The sequence below is a fragment of the Ictidomys tridecemlineatus genome, unplaced genomic scaffold (assembly GCF_052094955.1).
Source record: "Ictidomys tridecemlineatus isolate mIctTri1 unplaced genomic scaffold, mIctTri1.hap1 Scaffold_50, whole genome shotgun sequence".
NCBI classification, from domain to species: domain Eukaryota; kingdom Metazoa; phylum Chordata; class Mammalia; order Rodentia; family Sciuridae; genus Ictidomys; species Ictidomys tridecemlineatus.
In genome coordinates, this window is record NW_027523264.1 from 469,654 (window position 1) to 491,870 (window position 22,217).

General features: G+C 37.0%; 1 protein-coding gene across 2 annotated transcripts in view; it reads left to right on the forward strand.

Annotated features, from left to right (window-relative positions):
• LOC144373819 (uncharacterized) overlaps positions 1-22,217 on the forward strand; it is a 98,146-nt gene that overhangs the window by 59,588 nt on the left and 16,341 nt on the right. The window contains exon 18 of one of the 2 annotated variants that reach the window (XR_013433367.1): positions 51-88. The gene's annotated coding sequence lies outside the window, so the exon portion shown is untranslated. Of the gene's footprint in view, positions 1-50; positions 5,373-22,217 lie in introns of those variants that run through there. The other variant, XR_013433366.1, reaches the window with a different exon arrangement.

Consider the following 22,217-nt stretch of genomic DNA (forward strand, 5'->3'; position numbering starts at 1 on the left):
CTCAGAGGCATTAATTACACTCACAATATTGTACAACCTTCTGTTTCCAGCACACTTTTGTCCCTCCAAACAGAAGCTCTACCACCATGTAAGTAAGAACTCCCATTCCTCCTCCTCCACCCCTGGCTGCCACCATTCTTTTTTCTTTTCTTTTATTTGTTCTAATTAGTTATACATGGCAGTAGAAGGCACTTTCACACATCATACACAAATGGAGTATAGTTTCTCATGTTTCTGGTTGTACGTGATGTAGAATCACATCAGTCATGTGGTCACACATGCACCTAGGGCAATAATGTCTACTCTTCTTCCCACCCCATACCTGGCTCCCCTCCTTTCCCTCCCCTCTGCCTAATCCAAAGTAACTTCATTCTTCCATAGCCACGCTCCTTATTGTGAATTAGTGTCAAATATCAGAGAAAACATTTAAACTGTGGTTTTTGGAATTGGCCTATTTTGCTTACTATGATATTCTTAACTTCCACTCATTTACTGGCAGATGCCATCACTTTGTTCTTCTTTAAAACTGAATAATATTCCATTGTGCATATTGACCACATTTTCTTTATCTGTTCCTGTGTTGAAGGACACTCAGGTTGGTTCCATAGTAAAACTCTTGTGAGTTGAGCTACTTTATAGCATTGATGTGGCTGCATCACTGTAGTATGCTGATTTTAAGTCTATTGGAAATAGACTGAGAAGTGGGATAACTGGGTCAATTGGTGGTTTCATTCCAAGTTTTCTGAGGAATCTCCATACTGCTTTCCATGATGATTACATCAATTTGCAGTTCTACCAGCAATCTATGAGTGGGTCTTTTCCCCTACATCCTCACCAACATTTATTTTTGCTTGTCTTCTTGATAATTGCCATTCTGACTGAAGTGAAATGAAATCTGAGAGTAGTTTTGATTTGTATTTCTTGAATTGCTAGAGATATTGAAAATTTTTTCACATATTTGTTGATGAACATACATCTTCTGAGAATTGTCTGCTCAGTTCCTTAGACCATTTATTGATTGGGTTATTTGGTTCGGGGATGTTAAGATTTTTGAAATCTTTATATATCCTGGAAGTTAGTGCTCTATCTGATATGTGTGTAGTAAAGATGTTCTGCTACTCTGTGGGCTCTCTCTTCACATTGTTGGTCATTCCCTTTTCTGAGAAGAAGCTTCTGAGTTTGAATCCATCCCATTCATTGGTAAGGAATATCATTTTGTGGCCCAGAATATGATCTGTTTCAATTAATTTATGAAGTGCCCTTAAAGGGAACGGGAGTTCTGTAGTTGTTGGGTGTTGTATTATATAACATCAGTTAGGCTGAGGTAGTTGATACTGTTCCTCCATCCTTCTATTTACCCATTTAATGTATTTACTGAGAGGCACGTATCAAAATCTCCCGCAATGTTTGGTAACTGTTTCTCCCTTTCATTCTGTTGATTTTTGTTTTATATATTTTGAAGCTCTGTTACTTAGTGCAAGAACATTAATTATTGTCATATCTTTCTTCAGGATTTCTATTTATGCTAATACTTTTGCAGTTTATTTTATCTTATATTAATACAGCAGTTCCAACTTTTCGTTCTTTATTTTTGCATTATTATTTTCCTGACTTTTTAACTTTCAATCTATCTGTATCTTTAGATTTTAAGCACATCTCTTGTAGCCATGATTAAGTCTTGATTTTTTAACCCATTCTGATAATCTCTGCCTTTTAACTAGGTGTTTAATTCATTCTGTCCAATGTACTACTGATATATTTGGACTTAGGCCTCATATTTTGCTCTTTGTTTCCAGTTAGTACCATCTGACCTCTGCTCTTCTGTTCTTACTTTTCTGCAGTCTTAAATTTTAACCATCAACTTAGAATTAATGTCTTTATTTAAAATGTAAAAACCTTCTAAGTCCATACACTATTACTTTATATTATTTTTTTGGTACCAGGGGCGTACCTAGGGGCACTTAATCACTGAGCCACATCTCCAGCCCCCTTTTTTTTAATTTTTAGAGACTGGGTCTCAGTACAGTTTTTATGGCCTTGCTAAGTTGCTGAAGCTAGCTTTGATACTCCTGCCTCAGCCTGAGTCACTGGGATTGCAGACATGTGCCACCACACTCGCCCAGTCCATACTAATTTTAACCTCCTATTATATGCCACTGAGAAAAATTCCAGTTCCATACCTGATAAATCCCACCATACAATGCTGTCATTTTTCTTTAAACTGTAGGATATTTTTTAAATGAATTAAGAGAAAATGTGATAGTTTGAAACTATGCTCCTGCATAATTTACATAGTTACCATTTCTGGCACTCATATCTTTCTGAGGATCTGATCATCTACTGGTACCACTTTACTTTCATCCAGAGACCTTCATTTAGTGTTTCTTGGGGTACAGGTCTGCTGGTGATGGGTTCTGCCAGCTTTTCTTTATCAGAATTGTCTCCATTTTCTCTTAATACTTTATATATTGATTTCAATATACAAAGTGTATACATATATAAAGTATATACATATATACACACATTATGTGTATTCATGTTTATGAAGTTATTTGGTTTTTTTGGCTTGATATAGAATTCTAGTTTGACAATTTTTCCTTTCAGCTCTTGTTTAAAAAATTAAACTATTCTTAGAATAGTTTTTTATTTAAAGAAAAATTGCATGGATATAAAGACATAGTTCTCCTATGCTCTACACCCAGCTGTCTTTATTATTATACCTTTTGTTAATATGGCACACTTATTAGAATTGATGAACCAGTATATTCTGGAGAGATGATGGAGAAATAGTACACCACTGAGGTCATTTAGTTTTTCAAATTTTTCATAGAATTCACCAGCAAAGCCAAAGAAACCTGATGTTTTCTCTTTTAGAAGGTTGTGGGCTTTTTATTTATTTTCCTTAATGGAAACAGACCTATTCAGATTGTCTATTTCTCCCTGTGTGAGTGTGAGTAGTTTAGTTTGTCAAGGAACCCATCTATTTTAGCTGAGATATCAAAGTTGTGGACATAAAGTGGTTTGTAGTAACTTTCTATAGTTTTTAATTTTATTGATTTTTCTTTTTGCTTGCTTTAGGCTTAAATTGCTCTTTTGGCTTTGGCTTTTAAAAGCTAGATTACTGAGTTTAGCCCACTGTTCTTCTCTCATCTGTGTCTTCAGTGCTATAAATTCCACTAAGTGCACTAAATGCTTACAGAGTTCATTGGATAAATTGTTAATTTTGATAAATTGTAATTTCTTTTGTTGAATTCAAAATATTTAAAAATTTCCCTTGGGACTATTTTTACTCATTTGTTATTTACAAATGTATTATTGAATTCCCAAATATTTGTGGATTTTTCAGTTCTTTTTCTATTGGTGATTTTCAGCTTAATTTCGTTGTGATATAAGAATATATTTGATTTTTCAATCTCCTCAATTTATTGATGACTATTTTATGATACAGGACACAGTGTGCCTTTCTGAATTTTATGTAAACTTGAAAAGAATGTGTACTCTATTCTTTTGGGGGAGAGTATTTCAGAATTCCAATAAGATCAGGTTGATTGACAGTGCCATTCTGGTCAACTATATCCTTATTGATTTTCTGCCTGCTTCATCTATCAAGCCCTGACAGAAGTTTTTGGAAGTTTCCAACTATATAGTAGTAAATTTTGTCAATTTCTCCTTTAGTTATATCAGTTTTGGTGTCACATATTTAGATTTCTGTTGCTAAATTCTTACATATTTAGAATTGCTATGTCTTCTTGGAGTTTGTCCCTCTTTATTGCTGATAATTTTCCATATTCTGAAATGTACTTTATGTAAAATCAATATAGCTATTGCAGATGCCCACTGATTAGTTGGTATAGTGCATCTCTGTCCATAATTTGGCTCTAATTGTAACTGGGTCTTCCTAATCAAAGTGGCTTTTTTTACAGACAATATATGGTAGAGTCTTGTTTCTTATTCCGTTTGACACTTTGTTCTTTTAATTGGCATATTTAGAGTAGTCACATTTAGAGTGATTATTGGTAGAGTTGGAGTAGTATTTATTGTATTTATAACTTCTTTCTCTATATTGCCTTTGTTCTTTATGCATTTTCCCATTTCTCTGGTTATATGAGCATTTTATATGATTTCATTTATTCCCTCTCTTAGAATATCAACTATCCTCCTTTATCAGATGTTTAGTAGTTGCCCCAGAGTTTGCAATGTACATCATAAGAATATAAGAACATCCTCAAATAATACTCCACCCTTTCACGTGTAGGGCAGGTACTCTATGATATTGCTCTCATTAATTTCACTTTTTCCTATGCTATAATCACCCAATATATGGTTACTGTTACCGCTCTAAACACATGGTTATCTTTTATATCAGGAATAAGACAAAGAAAGATGGCATTTCACATTTATTTCTTCGCCAGTGCTCTCATTTTCTTTATGTAGATCCAGGTTACATCATTTTTCTTCTCCTTGAAGAACTTGTTTGAACGTTGGCTCAGAGCAGGTTGCTGGTGATAAATACCCTTTGTTTTTGTTTATATGAGAAACTCTATTTCTGCTTCACTTTTGAAGAATAATTTCACTGTTTTAGTCAGCTTTTGCATCACTGTGACCAAAATACCCAAAAAGAAACAATTTAGAGGAGGAAAAATTTATTTTAGCTCACATTTATAGAGGTTCAGTCCATGGTCAGCTGATTCCATAGTGCTGGGCTCAAGCTGAGTCAGAACATGAGGGCAGAAGGTGGCAGAAGAAAGAAGCTCAGAACATGACAGCCAGGAAAGAAGAGAGAGAGAGAGAGAGAGAGAGAGAGAGAGAGAGAGAGAAGCACTTCAGTTCACCAGGAACAAAAATACAAGCCCCAAGGCATGCCCCTAGTTGACCCATCTCTCTACAGATATCACTGGGTTAATTCATATCAGTGGATTCATCTACCTGAGTAGGCTACAACTCTCACAATCCAACTTTCCACATGGAGGCCTCTGGGTCCTGAGTCCTCACCCACTCCCTCATGATGTTTTCACCTTCATAAATAATATATATTATTTAACCCTGGCCTGCCTGTCTATTCTACATTCAGAGAAACCTGTTTCCTGAGGGTATGGGGAGGCTCTGAGGGGCTGGGACAGAGCCCTCCTGGAAGGGGAGATCCTAGCTCTCTGGAGACCCAAGCTCAGGAACCAACACTGTCTGGCTCTTTGACCTTGGGCAAGACACTTAACATTTCTCTCATCCTTAAAATATGGTGACAGTAATAATCACAGTGACTGACATGGCTTGCTTCCTGGCAAGGGCTGGAGATGAGAGGAGAGAAAACCAATCATCCAGGATAATACCAAATGTACCTCAAACACAGAAATAAAACTTATTATTAGTATTAATTGTGTGTATTCTTTAGGAGTGTGTGTGTGTGTGTGTGTGTGTGTGTGTGTGTGTGTGTGAGAGAGAGAGAGAGAGAGAGAGAGAGAGAGAGAGAGAGAGTGTTAAGAGTCATTATGTGCCAAAGTCTGGCTTGGCACAAATCAGGAGCCACTTGTCAAAAAGAAACTAACTTTATTTTTAGAACTACAAACGTCAAACAAAACAGCTCCTCAGGGAAAAAACCCTCAGAGCCCAACTGCCACCACCGGCTTCCACAAGCCTCTCCTCCCCCACACCAGCCTCTCAACCTCCCACAATCCTCCTGCTCTTGAGGCCGATTGGCTGGGTTGCGTGGGCAGAGCCAAAGAAGTCACCCAATGAGCAGCTCCGTGGAGGAGCCAATCAGCTAGATGTTGCTGGGGCCGCTGTGAGCCAATCATCAGCTGGCAGTCTGAAGGGCAGGGAAACAGCCCAATGAACATCACCACAGAGGAGCCAATCAGCTAGATGTTGCTGGGGCCACTGTGAGCCAATCATCAGCCGGCAACTGGAAGTTTGCTGGCAGCTGGATCATCAGCCGGCAGCTGGAAGTTTGCTGGGGCCCCTTTGGCTGTGGCTCTCAACATCTCCCCCTCTCTGTTTAAACAACAAGCATGTGGCTTATGGACCGTGCCTGCCTTAAGTTGTCCAATACTACATATGGTCCTTACCCGTCTTCGGATGAGCTGACCTCAGGGCGTCAGCCTCCTGTCTTAGGTTGGTACCATTGTAATTGGATCTTACCCGTCATTGACTACCGGTCCAGTATACAGCCACACCTGTGGAGAGGTCTCAGTGGGGGGGGGGTGAGGTTCTTTGCCTCACCTCTGTTGACCCCCAAATTTTAGCTGAATGATCATGACAAGCAGAAGGGAGGAAGATATACCAAGTCAATTGACGGCTCCTTTTGGGAAAATTGTACCACCGATGATATCATCAGCAAAAATACCCCAACACTACCACAAGTCGCTGCACCAACAGATAGTTCACAATGCATACAAGTGACACATAGTTCTGTAAGCAGTTCAGTGCAAGTTCTGTAAGCAGTTCAGTGATGGCTATTGCAGAAACTGTAGATTAGTTTTATCTTTGTCTTCACCAGCACAGGGATGAAGATAGGAATTCTGGCAATAATGACTAAAGAAAAAATTAGGTAACATTCCAGAAGACACTAAAAGAAAACAATTTTCTTAACAATTTATATTATCTTCATCGGCACTGGGATGAAGATAGAAATTCTGGCAATAATGGCTAAAGAAAAAATTAGGTAACATTCCAGAAGACACTAAAAGAAAACAATTTTCTTAACAATTTATATTATCTTCATCTGAAGATAGAAATTCTGGCAATAATGGCTAAAGAAAAAATTAGGTAACATTCCAGAAGGCACTAAAAGAAAACAATTTTCTTAACAATTTACATTATAGTGAAGAGAATTATTAAATATAATGAAAACGAAAGGTGAGAGTAAACAAACAGATCTGTTAACCTCCTTTTTTGTTTACATATTAAAACAATTCTTAACAGTTATTTACCCAATTTAAATTAAACCATTTAAATCACGTGAATAAAAAAAAATATTTGGATCCATCTTTTCATGAGCGCTCATCATATATGATATATGGAAATACGTACATTGGACATACGTACATTCAAACATATAACACAAAACACAAGTGTGCACACATAATATAATACATACAACACATAACATAATAGTAAAGGCCTTATAACTTTTTACATGTAAAATCTCTATTGCAATGTTTAAAAACTCTATAGTCAAAAAAAATTAGAACTGATCAGCAAAACATTAACCTAGGTCTGTATGAGCTCAAAAAAAATAAAATAGAACTTCATGATATGGGAAAGGGCAATAATAAAATAGATATTGAAAAAAGCATCCTGGTTCTGTCGCAGATGTAAGGATAGCCAAATTGGAGTTTTGGATATCAGCTATTATGGATTTGAGCTAAATCATCTTCTTTTTGGTCTGTAGAAATCGCTTTAGTTAATCTCTCTGGAATCCAAATCAGCTGCTGTTCTCCCTGTGGAAACACAAAAACAGACCCCCGACTCCAGACAATCACTGGGTCAGGATTTTAGTTAATCTCTCCGGAATCCAAATCAGCTGCTGTTCTCCCTGTGGAAACACACAAACAGGCCCCCGACTCCAGACAATCACTGGGTCAGAACCTTGGTTAATCTCTCTGGAATCCAAATCGGCTGCTGTTCTGGGTCAGAACCTTGGTTAATCTCTCTGGAATCCAAATCGGCTGCTGTTCTTCCTGTGGAAACACACAAACAGACCCCCGATTCCAGACAATTACTGGGTCAGGACCTTTCCATTGTCCTGTTAGAATATCTTTCCAAAGTACCTTGGGCTTATGTACATTTTTTGGACACATATGCCTTTCTGCAGCAATAAGTCCTGATGAATCCAAATTTAAAAAGTTTAGAGTAAAAAGGGTTATTTTAAGTTTATCTTTGGGGAATATATACCCCTTCCCAATTCCATCTTTTTGCTTTAATAAGTACATTTTAATAGTTTGATGAGCTCTTTCAACTATGCCTTGTCCCTGTGGATTGTATGGGATTCCTGTTATATGAGTAATGCCAAATGATGAGCAAAATTGTTTAAAAGAAGTAGACGTATAACCAGGGGCATTATCTGTTTTTAACTGTTTTGGAATGCCCACAGTGGCAAAATTTTGTAAGCAATGAGCTATAACATCTTTAGTTTTTTTGCCGGCATGAAGGGAGCCCATCAAAAATCCAGAAGAAGTATCAACTGTAACATGCAAATATTTTAATTTTCCAAATTCTGGCAAGTGTATGACGTCCATCTGCCAGATATGGTTAGGCATCAATCCTCTAGGATTGACTCCAAGATTAACTTGTGGTAAAAAGGTCACACAATTTTGACATTGTTTTATGATTTGTCTAGCTTGTTCCTTAGTTATTTTAAAACGCTTTTGTAAAGTATTAGCATTGACATGGAATCTTTCATGAAAATTTATAGCTTCTTCTAGTGTAGAGAAAATATGTATGTCATGTGTAGTTTTATCTGCTAAATCATTGCCCAAACTAAGGGCTCCAGGCAATCCTGTATGTGCCCTGATATGTCCTATAAAGAATGGATCTTTTCTGTCCCAGATTAAACTTTGTATAGTGGAAAACAAAGAGAAAACAGTAGAAGAAGGGGAAATCCTACCAGCATCTTCAAGGGATACTATAGCATTAACTATATACTGGCTATCAGAAAATAAATTAAATACAGAATCTTTAAACATCACAAAAGTTTGTAATACTGCATTAAGCTCTACCTTTTGAGCTGATTGTTTGGGTACTAAAAATGTAAAAGTTTGATCAGGTGTAACTATTGCTGTTGTACCATTATTTGACCCATCAGTGAATATATTTGGAGCATTCATGATAGGTGTTTTTCTTGTCATTTTTGGAAAAATTACAGGATGCAATGACCAAAAAGACAATAAAGGATTAGATGGTAAGTGGTTATCAAATGAAACATTAGATTTGCACATTATTATTGCCCAAGTATTTAACTCATTAGCTAATTCATCAATTTGATTCATGGTATATGGAGTAATAATTTTATGGGGAGAAATTCCAAACACTGCCTTTGCTTTTTTTATTCCTTTGAGTATTAATTGTCCTACAGCCTCAGGATACCTAGTAAGAATAGTGTTAGGAGAATAAGATAAATGTATCCATAATAATGGACCTTCTTGCCAAAATACTCCTGTAGGAATATTTTTTGTTGGTAGTACAATAAATAATAAAGGCAAACTTATATCAATTCTATCCAAATGCATATTTTCCATATATGTTTCAATGATTTTTAATGCCTTTCTTGCTTCAGGCGTTAACATTCGGGGTGAATTTGGATCTGATGGACCTTTTAGGATATCAAATAAAGGTCCCAATTCTCCTGTTGGAATACCTAGATAAGGCCTTATCCAATTTATGTCTCCTAATAACTTTTGAAAGTCATTAAGTGATTTGAGTTGATCTACTCGTATTTGAATTTTTGGTGGACGGACCATGGTTGAGGATAATAGAACTCCTAAATAATTAATTGGAAAATTTAATTGTACTTTATCTATTGCTATCTCTAGATTATAATTTTTTAATAAGTTTGTAAGTGTGACATAACATTCTAGCAATGTGTTTTTAGCTTTGTGTGCTAATAATACATCATCCATATAATGAAATATTTGTAGTTCAGGATTTTGATTTCTAAGTGGCTGGATTACTTTGTTAACATAAATTTGACACATAGTTGGGCTGTTAGCCATCCCTTGAGGGAGTACTTTCCATTCATATCTCTGATCAGGACCTTCATGATTTAGTGCAGGGATAGTAAATGCAAAACGTGGACTATCCTCAGGATGAATTGGAATTGAAAAAAAACAATCTTTAATATCTATAACTAAAACATACCAAGTTTTTGGCAAAGCAGACAATTGAGGAATCCCCGATTGAGCAGGTCCCATAATGACCATTTCATTGTTAATGGCTCTTAAATCTTGCAGTAATCTCCATTTACCAGATTTCTTTTTGATGACAAAAATGGTAGTATTATGGGGAGATACAGAAGGTTGTATATGTCCTTCCGCTAATTGTTGTTTGACCAGATCATGGGCTACTTGTGTCTTTTCTTTAGTCAAGGGCCACTGAGGAACCCATACTGGTCTTTCTGATTTCCATGTAATTTTTATTGTCTCAGTGGCCCTTTGTGAAAATCCAACCCATGTCTGTCTGTTCCTTGATCTATTTGTATTGGTGCTGCTATACATTGTTCTTGTCTTTCTAATCTTTTTCCTTTCCTAAAACCTTGTCTAGCCATAATAGTGGGTGCATTTTGATTGATATTATTTGTTAATGTCAAACCTAATTGATCTAAGACATCTCATCCCCATAAATTTACGGGAAGATGATCCAATACATATGGCTGTATAGTTCCTTCACATCCTTCAGGATCCTTCCAATCTAATAGCATTGCACTTCTATCGGGATTAGTCGCCACTCCTAGGCCTCGAAGCGATTGAGTGGCTTGTTGTAATGGCCAATGTTTTGGCCATTCTTGACGAGAGATGATGCTAAGGTCTGCACCTGTATCCAGTAGCCCATTAAATTCATGTCCTTGAATATTTAGTTTTAGCATGGGGCGAGAATCTAAATTTAAAGAAAGCATAGCCCAATCTACACCTGTGGAGCCTAATCCCTTGGAACCTCTTTCTACAGCATGATTGGAAAATTTATCATGTAGGCTTGGTATTATTAGTAACTGTGCTATTCTATCTCCTGGTGAAATTAGTGATATACCCTTTGGAGAACTGGTATAATTTTTATTTCACCTTCATAATCGGAATCAATTACCCCAAGACTTATCAAAAGTCCTTTTAGAGTAGAAGAGCTGCGTCCCAATAATAAGCCTACTGTTCCTTTGGGAAGAGGTCCTTTTACCCCTGTGGGAATGATTTGAACTCCCATCTCTGGAGTTAGTACTGATTTGGTGGAGGCGCAGATGTCCAACCCTGCGCTCCCTCTGGTTTGTCTGATGAGGGATCTGATGTGCTGGGCACTTCCTTGATGGGGTTGCTGGGGTTGCTGGGTTCCTCCAGTGCTCCGTATATTTGTGGTTTGGGGCCCCGGAGCATTGGGGCCCCCTGTTCATTTTTTGGCAACGGAGCCCGATGCCTTTGTCCACGATATTGTGGATAAACACCTTGTCCTTGTTCATTTTTTGATAATGGAGTACCCTCTATGGTGGTTTGAGGACGGCATTCATTAGCCCAATATAATGGAGTACCCTCTATGGTGGTTTGAGAACGGCATTCATTAGCCCAATGTCTCCCTCTACGGCATCGTGGGCAAATACCCGGTATTCTACTTGTTTGATACCTAGTTTTGTTAAACCCTCTTCCTATGGGGCAATTCCTTTTAAAATGTCCTGTTTGTTGACAATTGTAGCATGTTCTTGGCCTGGCATCTAAAGCCTGTTTTACTGCAGCTGCCACAATTTGCCCTTGTTCATTAATGTCTCTGGCATCTAAAACCTGTTTTACTGCAGCTGCCACAATTTGCCCTTGTTCATTAATGTCTCTGGCATCTAAAGCTTGTTTTACTGCAGCTGCCACAATTTGCCCTTGTTCATTAATGTCTCTACATAATTTAATATATGTGTTTAAATCTTCCTGTTTCCATGGTCTAATGATATCTCTACACCAACGATTCGCTTGGTCATAAGCCAGTTGTTTTATTAATGGCATTGCTTGTTCTGTATTCCCAAAAACTCTGGTAGCTGTTTGAATAAGCCTATCTACAAATTCAGCGTAAGGTTCATTAGCTCCTTGTATTATCTTAGATAATTGACCTTGTAAACCTCCATGTTCTTGTAAAGTCTTCCATGCCCTAACTGCATCTACAGCAATTTGTGAATATACACCAGGATCATATGCATTTTGTTGCTGCCGATCCTCATAAGGTCCCTTTCCTAACAACATATCTAGATTTCTCTGAGGATAACCAGCTGCTGCATTTCGACTAGCCGTCTCCTTGCAAAATTCCTCATTGGCAACCTTCCATAACAGGTATTGTCCTCCATTTAGCACAGCTTTACACATACTAGCCCAATCTGCTGGCGTCATGCTTAAGTTGGTAATGGATTCAACCAAGCTTACAGTGAAGGGTGCTTGAGGACCATAGGTTGTTACAGCCTCTTTTAGCTCCTTCACTGATTTGAAATTTAAACCCTGGTAAGTTCGCTGCCCTCCTACCTCAAATACAGGGCATACTTGAGATCCTGTCTCAGGATCCCAACTATCAACTGCGGGGGTTGGGAGTCTCCTAGCATATGGAGGTGGTGCTGTTGATTGGACACTTATGCCCTCTGGTGATAGAGTGCTGTTAGTAGCAGTCTCCAGTAGAGGTGGCGCTGTTGGTTGAACACTTACGCCCTCTGGTGATAGAATGCTGTTAGTAGCAGTCTCCTGTAGAGGTGGTGCTGTTGGTTGGACACTTACGCTCTCTAATAAAAAGGTCTTATTAGCAGTCTCCTGTTTTAACTTTTCCCCTGATAGATTTTTCTGCTCTAAACTTCCTTCCTCTGTCTCACTATCTCGAAAGACCTTCTCTTTTACTTGAATCTTTTCCTCTTTCTGACTAACTTGAGAGACTTCCTCTTCTACTTGAATCAATATGTCTTCTTCTTCCTCTACCTCTGTCTGAACTGAAGGCTTTGGACTAAGCAAACCAGATACCAACGTCCACAATGACAATGTGCCAACTGGCAGAGTCCCTGGGTTGTTCTTTTCTATTCTTTTTAAATCTTCACCATGATGGTTCCATTGTGATATATCTAACAACTCCTCCTTAAAAAGCCATGGGCTATATTCTTGTATTACATCAACGTATGCCCTGACTGCTCTTGATTTTACTGGGAAGCTTCCTTCCTCTAACAATTTACTTAACACTCTTTCGGTTTGTTTTTTACTAATTGCTGATCCCGTATTTCTACTATAATACAACCCAGCAAGATAACACCAAACCAAACCGAGACAGAACCCAATAAAAATGGAACCACACAAAATCATTATAACAGCCTTTCTATCCTCCTGACATATGCATCCGTCCTTTCTCCCTATCTGTTCCTCAGACGCAAATAGTTTTTCCTCAGATGTGAGTGGTTTTTCTTCCCTCTTACTCATCTCCAGGGACAGGAAAGTTAAAACAAAAACAAAGCAAAACAAAAGAGGACACTTAAAATGGCTACCCATCCTCTCGCCCTGCCCTCAGGGGCGAGCAGTTTACTTACCCTCAGTTGCTCCTCGTGCGAGCCACCAAATGCCGAAGTCTGGCTTGGCACAAATCAGCAACCACTTGTCAAAAAGAAACTAACTTTATTTTTAGAACTACAAACGCCAAACAAAACAGCTCCTCAGGGAAAAAACCCTCAGAGCCCAACTGCCACCACCGGCTTCCACAAGCCTCTCCTCCCCCACACCAGCCTCTCAACCTCCCACAATCCTCCTGCTCTTGAGGCCGATTGGCTGGGTTGCGTGGGCAGAGCCAAAGAAGTCACCCAATGAGCAGCTCCGTGGAGGAGCCAATCAGCTAGATGTTGCTGGGGCCGCTGTGAGCCAATCATCAGCTGGCAGTCTGAAGGGCAGGGAAACAGCCCAATGAACATCACCGCAGAGGAGCCAATCAGCTAGATGTTGCTGGGGCCACTGTGAGCCAATCATCAGCCGGCAACTGGAAGTTTGCTGGCAGCTGGATCATCAGCCGGCAGCTGGAAGTTTGCTGGGGCCCCTTTGGCTGTGGCTCTCAACAATTATGTGTGGTACTGGAGATCAAATCCAACCCAGGGTCTTTTGCATGGTAGGCATGCACTGTACCACTGAGCTACAGCAGTCCCAGCTCTTTTTTATTTTCAGACATGGTCTCACTAAATTGACCAGGCTGGCCTCCAACTTGTGGTCCTCTTTTCTTAGCCTCCCACACAGCCTCCCAAGACTTTACAGGAATTCAGTGTCATAATTGGCTTAGGATTTGCTATATGTAAGATCTTGCTATCTGCCAATAGATAATTTTTCTCCTTTTTTTTCCAATCAGATATTTAATTTTTTTCTTGCCTAATTTCTTTGGCTGTAACTTTTAATAAATATAATGTTAGGTTTTTCATAAATGCCCTTCATCATGTTGAAGAAGTTTTGTTTTGTCTTTGTTTTGTGTGTGTAATTGAAGTATGGAAAGGTATTAGATTTTTTCAAATGTTTTTCTGCATCAAATGATTATGTTGAGTTTTTCCTTCACTATTAATGTATAGTGTACTAGATAATTGGCATTATTCCAAGTTAGTGTTTAATAATAATTAAGACCAGGGTCAAGACTTTAAGATACTATATTCAAGAAACTGGGGGGAAAATCACTCCATAAACTCACTACATGGTATGTCATAAGAATGCACCTTATAATATAAAATCTTTCTACACATAGTAGTTAGCTGCAAGAAACCATTCTTAGTTTAGGAAAACAGTGTTCCAAATTTCAGGGTAAACTACTAGCAACCTTCAACTCTTCAAAGTCTTCCACCCTAGCCTAAATTATGGAGCCTGGAGTGCTTTTCTCCAACCGTGTGATTACCAATATTGTCAATTTTTGCAATGATCTGATGAGATGTAGTCTGACGTGTATCTTGCATTCATTTCCTGAGCATGTGCTCAATAAGGTGAGATCCTGCATGATGTTGGAGTCAGTCTTGGTCATCTCCCCAAATAATGCATCAGACTATCACCTATATGACATTTTTTGGGGAGGAGGTTGTGTGCTAGGGGTTTAACCTAGGGATGCTTTACCACTGAGTTTCATCCCCAGGTCTTTTTACTTTTTATTAGAGACAGGGTCTCATTTAGTTGCAGAGGACCTAAGTTACTGAGGTTGGCTTTGAACTTGTGATTCTCCTTTCTCAGCCTCCAGAGTCACTGGATTTATAGGCATGCCCCACCATGGCCAGCTACACTCCAATCTTTTTTGTACCAGGGTATTTTTTGGTACAGGAGACTGAACCCAGGGGTGCTTATCACCGAGGTACTTCTAAAGCCCTTTTTATTTTTTATTATGAGAGTTGCTGAGGCTGACATTGATATTTCCATCCTTCTGTCTCAGTCTCTCAGTCACTGGGATTACAGTTTGTGCCAGCATGTCCCAGGTGATAAGATTATGTTTTAAATGCTAAATTTTAAAGCTTTTGATGTTTTCATTTTTCATAATTATTATTGTCCTTTAATCATTTTATAGGCCCATCTTTGTCTCTATTAATAGATTTCTACTTTTAAAAGTCTGTTTATCTAATATAAGTATAGCTATTTCTACCCCCTAAATTTCTGTTTGCATGAAATAGCTTTCTTCATCCCTCAATTCACAAGTTTTTACTGCACAGTTAAAAACACATGAACTGTAGCAGCATAACAGTACATTTTGTTTTATTATTCATTCTGCCAGTCTTAATCTTTTAATTGGGTACTTTAATTTACATTCAACTTTTGTATAGTTAAGAACATATTGCTATTAAATCATTAATTTTTTCCTGGTTGCTTTCATTTTATTTCATTTGTTCCTTACTTTCTTATTTATCCTTGATTTGGTGATTTCTGTATGGATAAGGTGATTCTTTTTCTCTTTTGTATATCTGCTTTCCTAGTGAGTTTTGTAGTTTTACATGTTTTAATGACAAAGCCTTCACATCTGGAAATAGGACTCTGATAAGAATTTATTTATTTATTATTATTAGGTATATATGACAGCAGAATGCATTTTGATTCGTTGTACACAATTTCAGCACAACTTTTCATTTATCTTGTTGTACACAATGTAGCATTGTACCATATGTGTAATCATACATGTACCTAGGGTAATGATGTCCATCTCATTTCACTGTCTTTCTTGCTCCCATGTCCCCTCCCCACCACTTCCTCCCTTTTGCCCAAAGTTCTTCCATTTTCCCCATGCCCACCCCCTCTCCCATTATGGATCAGCATTCACTTATCAGAAATAATAGTTGGCCTTTGGTATTTTGGGATTGGCTGACTTCGCTTAGCAAGATATTCTTTAACTCCATCCATTTACCTGCAAATGCCATAATTTTATTCTCTTTTAATGCTGAGTAATCAATATTCCATTGTGTATATATGCCACAGTTTCTTTATCTATTCATCTATTAAAGGGCATCTAGACTGCTTCCACAATTTAGCTATTGTGAGTTGAGCTGCTATAAATAAACATTGATGTGGCCGTGTCAACAAAGTATGCTGATTTTAAGTCCTTTGGGTATAGACCAAGGAGTGGAATAGCTGGGTCAAATGGTGGTTTCATTCCAAGTTTTCAAAGGAATCTCCACATTGTGGTAAGCATTTCTTTTAAGACTGGTCTGGTGGCAAGTTTTCTCAATTTTTGCTTATCTTGGAAAAGATTTATCTTTTAATTCTAAATGTTAGTATGCCTGCCTGCCTGCCTTCTTCCCTTCCTTATGTTTTGACTTTAAATACCTTATCCCAATCTTTCCTTATCTTTACAGTTTCTTCTGAGAATACAGCTTTTCATTTATATACGTCCTGATGCTTTTCTCTTTCTGCTTTTAAAATTCTCTCCTAGACTTCTAACACTTTGACTATATTATGCCTCAAAGAAGACTTTTATTTTGGAAAATCTGTTTGGGTTTTTTGGACTACATGGGCTTAGATTTTCACATTTTTCTTAAAATTTTGATGATTTCAGTTATTATTATGTTAAGTAGGCTTTCTATAACTATTTCTTCTTCTCTTCGTCTGGAACATAATAATGCAAGTATTTGCTTAGTATTATCCCATAAGTGTCATAGTCTTTCCTTATTCCTTTTTACTTATTTTTTAAACTTGTTCATCTGAGTAAAAAAAGATATTTCAAAAGATATTTGAAGACATTTCAAAGAAGTGTCTTGAAGCTGAGAATTTGTTGTTGTTGTTATTCTGCTTGATCTAGTCTATTGTTGAGGCATTTGACTACATTTTTGAATGCAATTTCTTGACTGCTTTAGTTCTAAGATTTTTGTTTGGTTCTGACCTCTGCTGAATTTTCTTACTGAAAGCATGAGCTGATTTTCTAGTTTTGTTAAGATGTCTAGTTTGTGTTGATTCTCATTGAGTTTCCTTTAAGTCACCATTTCAAATTTTTTCAGGTAATTTATTTTTCAGGTAATTTATTAATTTCCCTTTCCCTGAGATCTGTCATTAGAATTATTTTATCCTTTAGAAGCATAACATTATGTTGGTTTTTCATATTTTTTGTCACTTTAATTCTAGGTGGGCACAGCAGTTTGGTCTCTATGTAGTGTTTCCAGCTAGAATCAGGCTAGTGATACTTGTGGATGTGTGGGTGGTTTACAGAATTGCTTTGTGATCTGGGATTCAGCTTTCTTATGAAGGGCAGGTTTTCTGGTGGCTCTGGATACAGTATCTGCAGCCGTAGGTGAAAGGTACTTGTAGTTTCTGTAGGTCATGTAGGAATGGGGCAACTCTAGTAGGCCTAGGCATGTGCCATGTGGCTGGTGTGACAACAGAAGCAAGAAATTGTCAATTACTAATAAACCCATGGGTGAGGGGCTGTTCTGGAAGGCCCAGGTGGGTTTGGCACTATGTGTATAGTAGTAGGGCATGGGGTACCCACCGATTTCTGAGGACTGCATGGAGCCAGATCACTCTCATGGCCCTGGGTAGCATGAAACAGTGCCCCCAACAGTGGGGATGGTGTATTTGTCTTTGTCAGAGGACAGTGTAGGGACCCAACCTCACCAGTGTGCTCAGAAGGAGCCTGTCAGTGTCAGAGGACTGTGTTGATTGCCTTTGTTTTTGCTGATTGCCTTTGGTTATGCCACTCACAGGTCTCTTGGTTATTCCTTCAGTTGTGAGTAGGTAATTCAGGCTGTTTTCTAGTTTTCAGGGCCTCTGTGGGCTGTGATACTCAAAGAAAGCCCCCTCAGTACATTTTAGGTCCATGTATAGGGGGGCAGGTTGGCCTGCTTCTTGGGACCATGTGTTGGTAGAATTCCAAAATTGTTCATGTAGCAGGAACTTAGTGGGAGAGGATAGGTTGACCCCTTTCTCTTGGGTAATGTAGCAGCTTGAATTCCTTAGAAGCACCCCAACTTGAACGCAGGAGCTGTGAGGACTTTAGGTCTCTCTAGCGGCAAATATGTCAGTTGCTCATTATGTTAGTGAAGGCTGCTGGGGACCTCCTGATTACGGATTCCCGTATTAAATCTCTTGTATTTGGGGGTTTATCTCAACTAGGCAGTTAAGATGGTAGATGTTCTGGGTTTGTTCCCTTCTTTACAAGGCTATCCTGGGTCTCTGTTCTCCATAGCATTTCTGTCACATTCCTAGTGTACTCTGGCACTCTCCTTCAAATGCTTCAGTGGAATATGTGTTATTTTTATTTGTGTTTTTTTCTTCTGCTTTGGAGGGAAGTGCACCAGACATCTCTAATCAGCAGTCTTGCTGATGTCACCCCTCCATATGGTTGCTCTTTTTAGTTTTGAGGAAAAGCACACCAAACCAGATTCTAGGGCTACCTTCTTTTTGTACAGTCCCCAGGGTTTCCTTCTGGATAATTTGTCCTTACATTCTCAAAGATCTTAGGCTTCCAAAGAACTTGTGCATCTTGAGAATATCTTTAGAGCAGTTTCAACCTTCAGCTTGCAGATAGGAAACACAAAATGGCTATTAATCATTCTCATGGGGAAAACAGCTTGTAACTAGAGAATTCCAAGGCCTATTTAGTCTCTATTCATGGGAACCAAAGACTGAAAAAAAAATATGATTGTCATTTTTCCTTGTTCAGACATAAGACAGACAGATAGATAGATAGATAGATAGATAAATGGAGTTCTTACATCATGTAACATTATGTTGCTAACATGAATTAAAGCCTTCCAAAATTTTACAAATAGGACTAAAAAATTAAGTTTTTGTCATTGTAGATAAAATAGCATGGTCAGAGTTTTCTGAGTATGAAATAATACATAGACTTGAAATTTTTATAGAAACAATTGACAGAAATGTTAAGCATGACTTAGGAGGGACAAAATGAAGACAGTTATTTTTGAAAAAGGGTTTGTGAATGAAAATGCAGAGAGCAGAGTTAGGGATAATTGGAACTATTTTTCTGAGTGACTGAAAGAATATTTGTGCTATTAACTGCACTAAGAAAAATGTTGTACACACTGGGCCTATTCAGAAAGTGGAGTCTGGCCTTTGGGCTGTCAATCCTGTATGTTTCTACCACTCTAAATTTGGCATGCAGATGGTACTCATCATTACAATTGTTGTTTAACATTTATTGAATATTGACAGTGTGCTAAGCCTGGTGTGGAATATTGGAAAGGCATTCATTTCTGCACATTCCCCCTCCCACCTCCATCTGGTTCCTTCATTTTAGTATTGTCATGTTTCTTGGCACTTTGAAGTTGGTCATTGGCTTGTTATTCACTTAATAATTACCAACGACATGACACATGATGAAAAAATTTGAAGCATTTTAAAAGCTCATTCATTTATCAAGCCACCATTTGTGGGAGATGGGTGCATGACATTAGTTTAAACTTTGATCGAATAAGGGTTGTAATGTTTTTAGTATGCATGCAATTTTATGAAGAGTTTTAACTTTATTAGGTTACCTTGATCTTAACAAAAATGGAAAATATTGTTTTAGTTCAAAATCTTTAAAATCACAGGTAAATGCACAGGATTATATAAGATTCTAATTTATAATGCAAATATAAATTTATAATATAAATATAATTAAAATTATAATCTATAATTGTACAATTTATAAAATTATCATCAATGCTCCCCACATATGCATAATATGGATTTTTAAAGTAAAATTAAAGATTATGGAAAAATCAGAATCCTTTCTGTTTTTACCACAGCACAATTTACCTCTTCCCTACTCTTCCAGAAGTAAACATCATCATAACTTGGCAAATTTTTCATCCTTTTAGCCAGATATACATGTTTCTTTTGAGAATATATAATATAGTTTACTCTGTTTTAAATTTTAATTATTTTGCTCTATGCATTTCCTTTTAAAAAAGGAAATTTCTATATTCAACATTATATTTACGGTATCTATAATTAAGCTTAACTATTGTTTAGCACTCTATCTCTAATTTTGGAAATAAATTATATTTTTTTCATACAGTGTTTTAAATAGACATTTTGCTTCCAATCTTTGCTATTACTTTTTAAAATTTTTATTCTTTGCTTTTATTAGTGCATTGTAGTTGTGCATAATAGTTGGGTTCATTTTGATATGATCATACATGCATGAAATTGACTTTACTCCATTTCTGTCCCCTATGCTTGCTTCTCCTTTCTATCCCCTTCTCCCTCCCCTTCCTCTATTCTACTGATCTACCTTCCACTCACTTATTTATTTTTAATGAGGCTTCATAGATATACATATAGCTGGAATTCATTGTGGTGTATTTCTGCATGCACATAGAGTTATTTTGTAAAGTACACAGAAGAAAGGATATTATAAAGATAAAAGTATAAATTGATACAATCAAATTATTTGCTATCATTTAGACAGAATATTTCAGAGAAGCAAAATAGAGGAAAATGTTTGGCTTACTTTATAAGTCTAGTATAACTTGATATTAAAAAGAAATAAGGACAATGTAAGAAAATTATAGAATAACTTTGTTTTGTCTACATAAATGTAACTATATTGAATAAGTTAAGCAAACATAATCTAGCAGTGTATGTGAATGAGTGTGTAATGTATTATCAACAAATGAGCTATCATTATGCATTTATTAAAATAGCTAAAAGTAAAATGACTGATAATATCAAGTACCTGTGAGCGTGTAGAGCAACTAGAATATGGATATGTTATTAATGGAATACAAATTGATAGACATTTAAGAAATCAGTTTGGTTATTTGCAATTTTGTTGATAATTTGATATAAGTGGAGAAATGAAGTATGTATTTATTTAAAAAAAAACTTGGGTGGCAAAGTTTATTGCAGCTTTATTTATAATGGCTAAAATCTCGAAACAACTCAAATGCCAAAAAACTGTTGACTAGATAAACTATGGAATACATGCATTGGAATGCTGTTTAGCAGTAACACAAGTAATTACTAATTCATGCAGTTTCATGGACGAACTGCACATTCATCATGCTAAGTAAAATAAGACTGATTCAAAAGGCTACAAATTGTATTATTCCATTCATGTTATGTCCTGGAAAAGTTACAACTATAAGAAAACAGTTTAGCCAAAGGACTAAATGTGAAGGAAGTAGATTGACTACAAAAGACCATGTGGTAATTTGTGGGGTGATATGAATATTCATTCTCTGTTTTCTCTCATATGCGGAAGCTAACCCACAATAAAAGTAGAGGGATAAAAAAGAATAGAATTCAGTTGAGTAGACAAAGGGGAATGAGAGAAGGGAGGGGAGATGGGAAAAGGAAAAAGTGGAATGAATCTGACATAACATTCCCATGTACATAAGTGAAAAATACCATGGTGAATCTCACTATGTATACATCCACAAGAAATTAATTTAAAAAAAAATCACTATGGGTAAGTGGCAGAAAGATCAGAAGAGGGAAGGGAACAGGGGTGGGAGGAGGGATGGGGAAGGAGAGACACTGGGGACTGAATTAGAACAAGATATATTCCATGCTTTCATAATTATGCCAAAATGGATTCATGTATAACGAAAAATATAAATTTTAAAGTTTCATTCTCTTAATTTTGACAGTTCTTGTATGGCTGTGTGCATGTCTTAAAAATTATAGAACTGAACTCAGAAAAAAAATAATTCTATCATATTTGAATTATAACCAATAAACCTGACTTTGTCGGTAGGTTTTATACACACTAATGGGAGTTTTATTCCTACATGCTTGATATCAATAATGTTATTTTAGATGAAATGCTTTCCAAAATCCAGTCTTGAACTCTTGCTAAAGCATAAAGTTTTGTTTAATTTTATTGTCTTGGATAAATCCCAATAACTTGCGGAACTTTTACATAAATTCTAATTTGTAAAAATATGTTTGGATTTTTATTTGTGCACAATTATCTCAACAGTAGCTCATAAAATTTTTGCTCATTCTTAAAAAATAATTTTAAAAACGCAGAAAATAAAGTTCACAGATATTGTCATTCACTGAAGTCTATAGGGCTTAAACATGGCAGAACTGTAACACCTATACTGATTTTTTAAATACAACCCCAGTGTTTTCTAA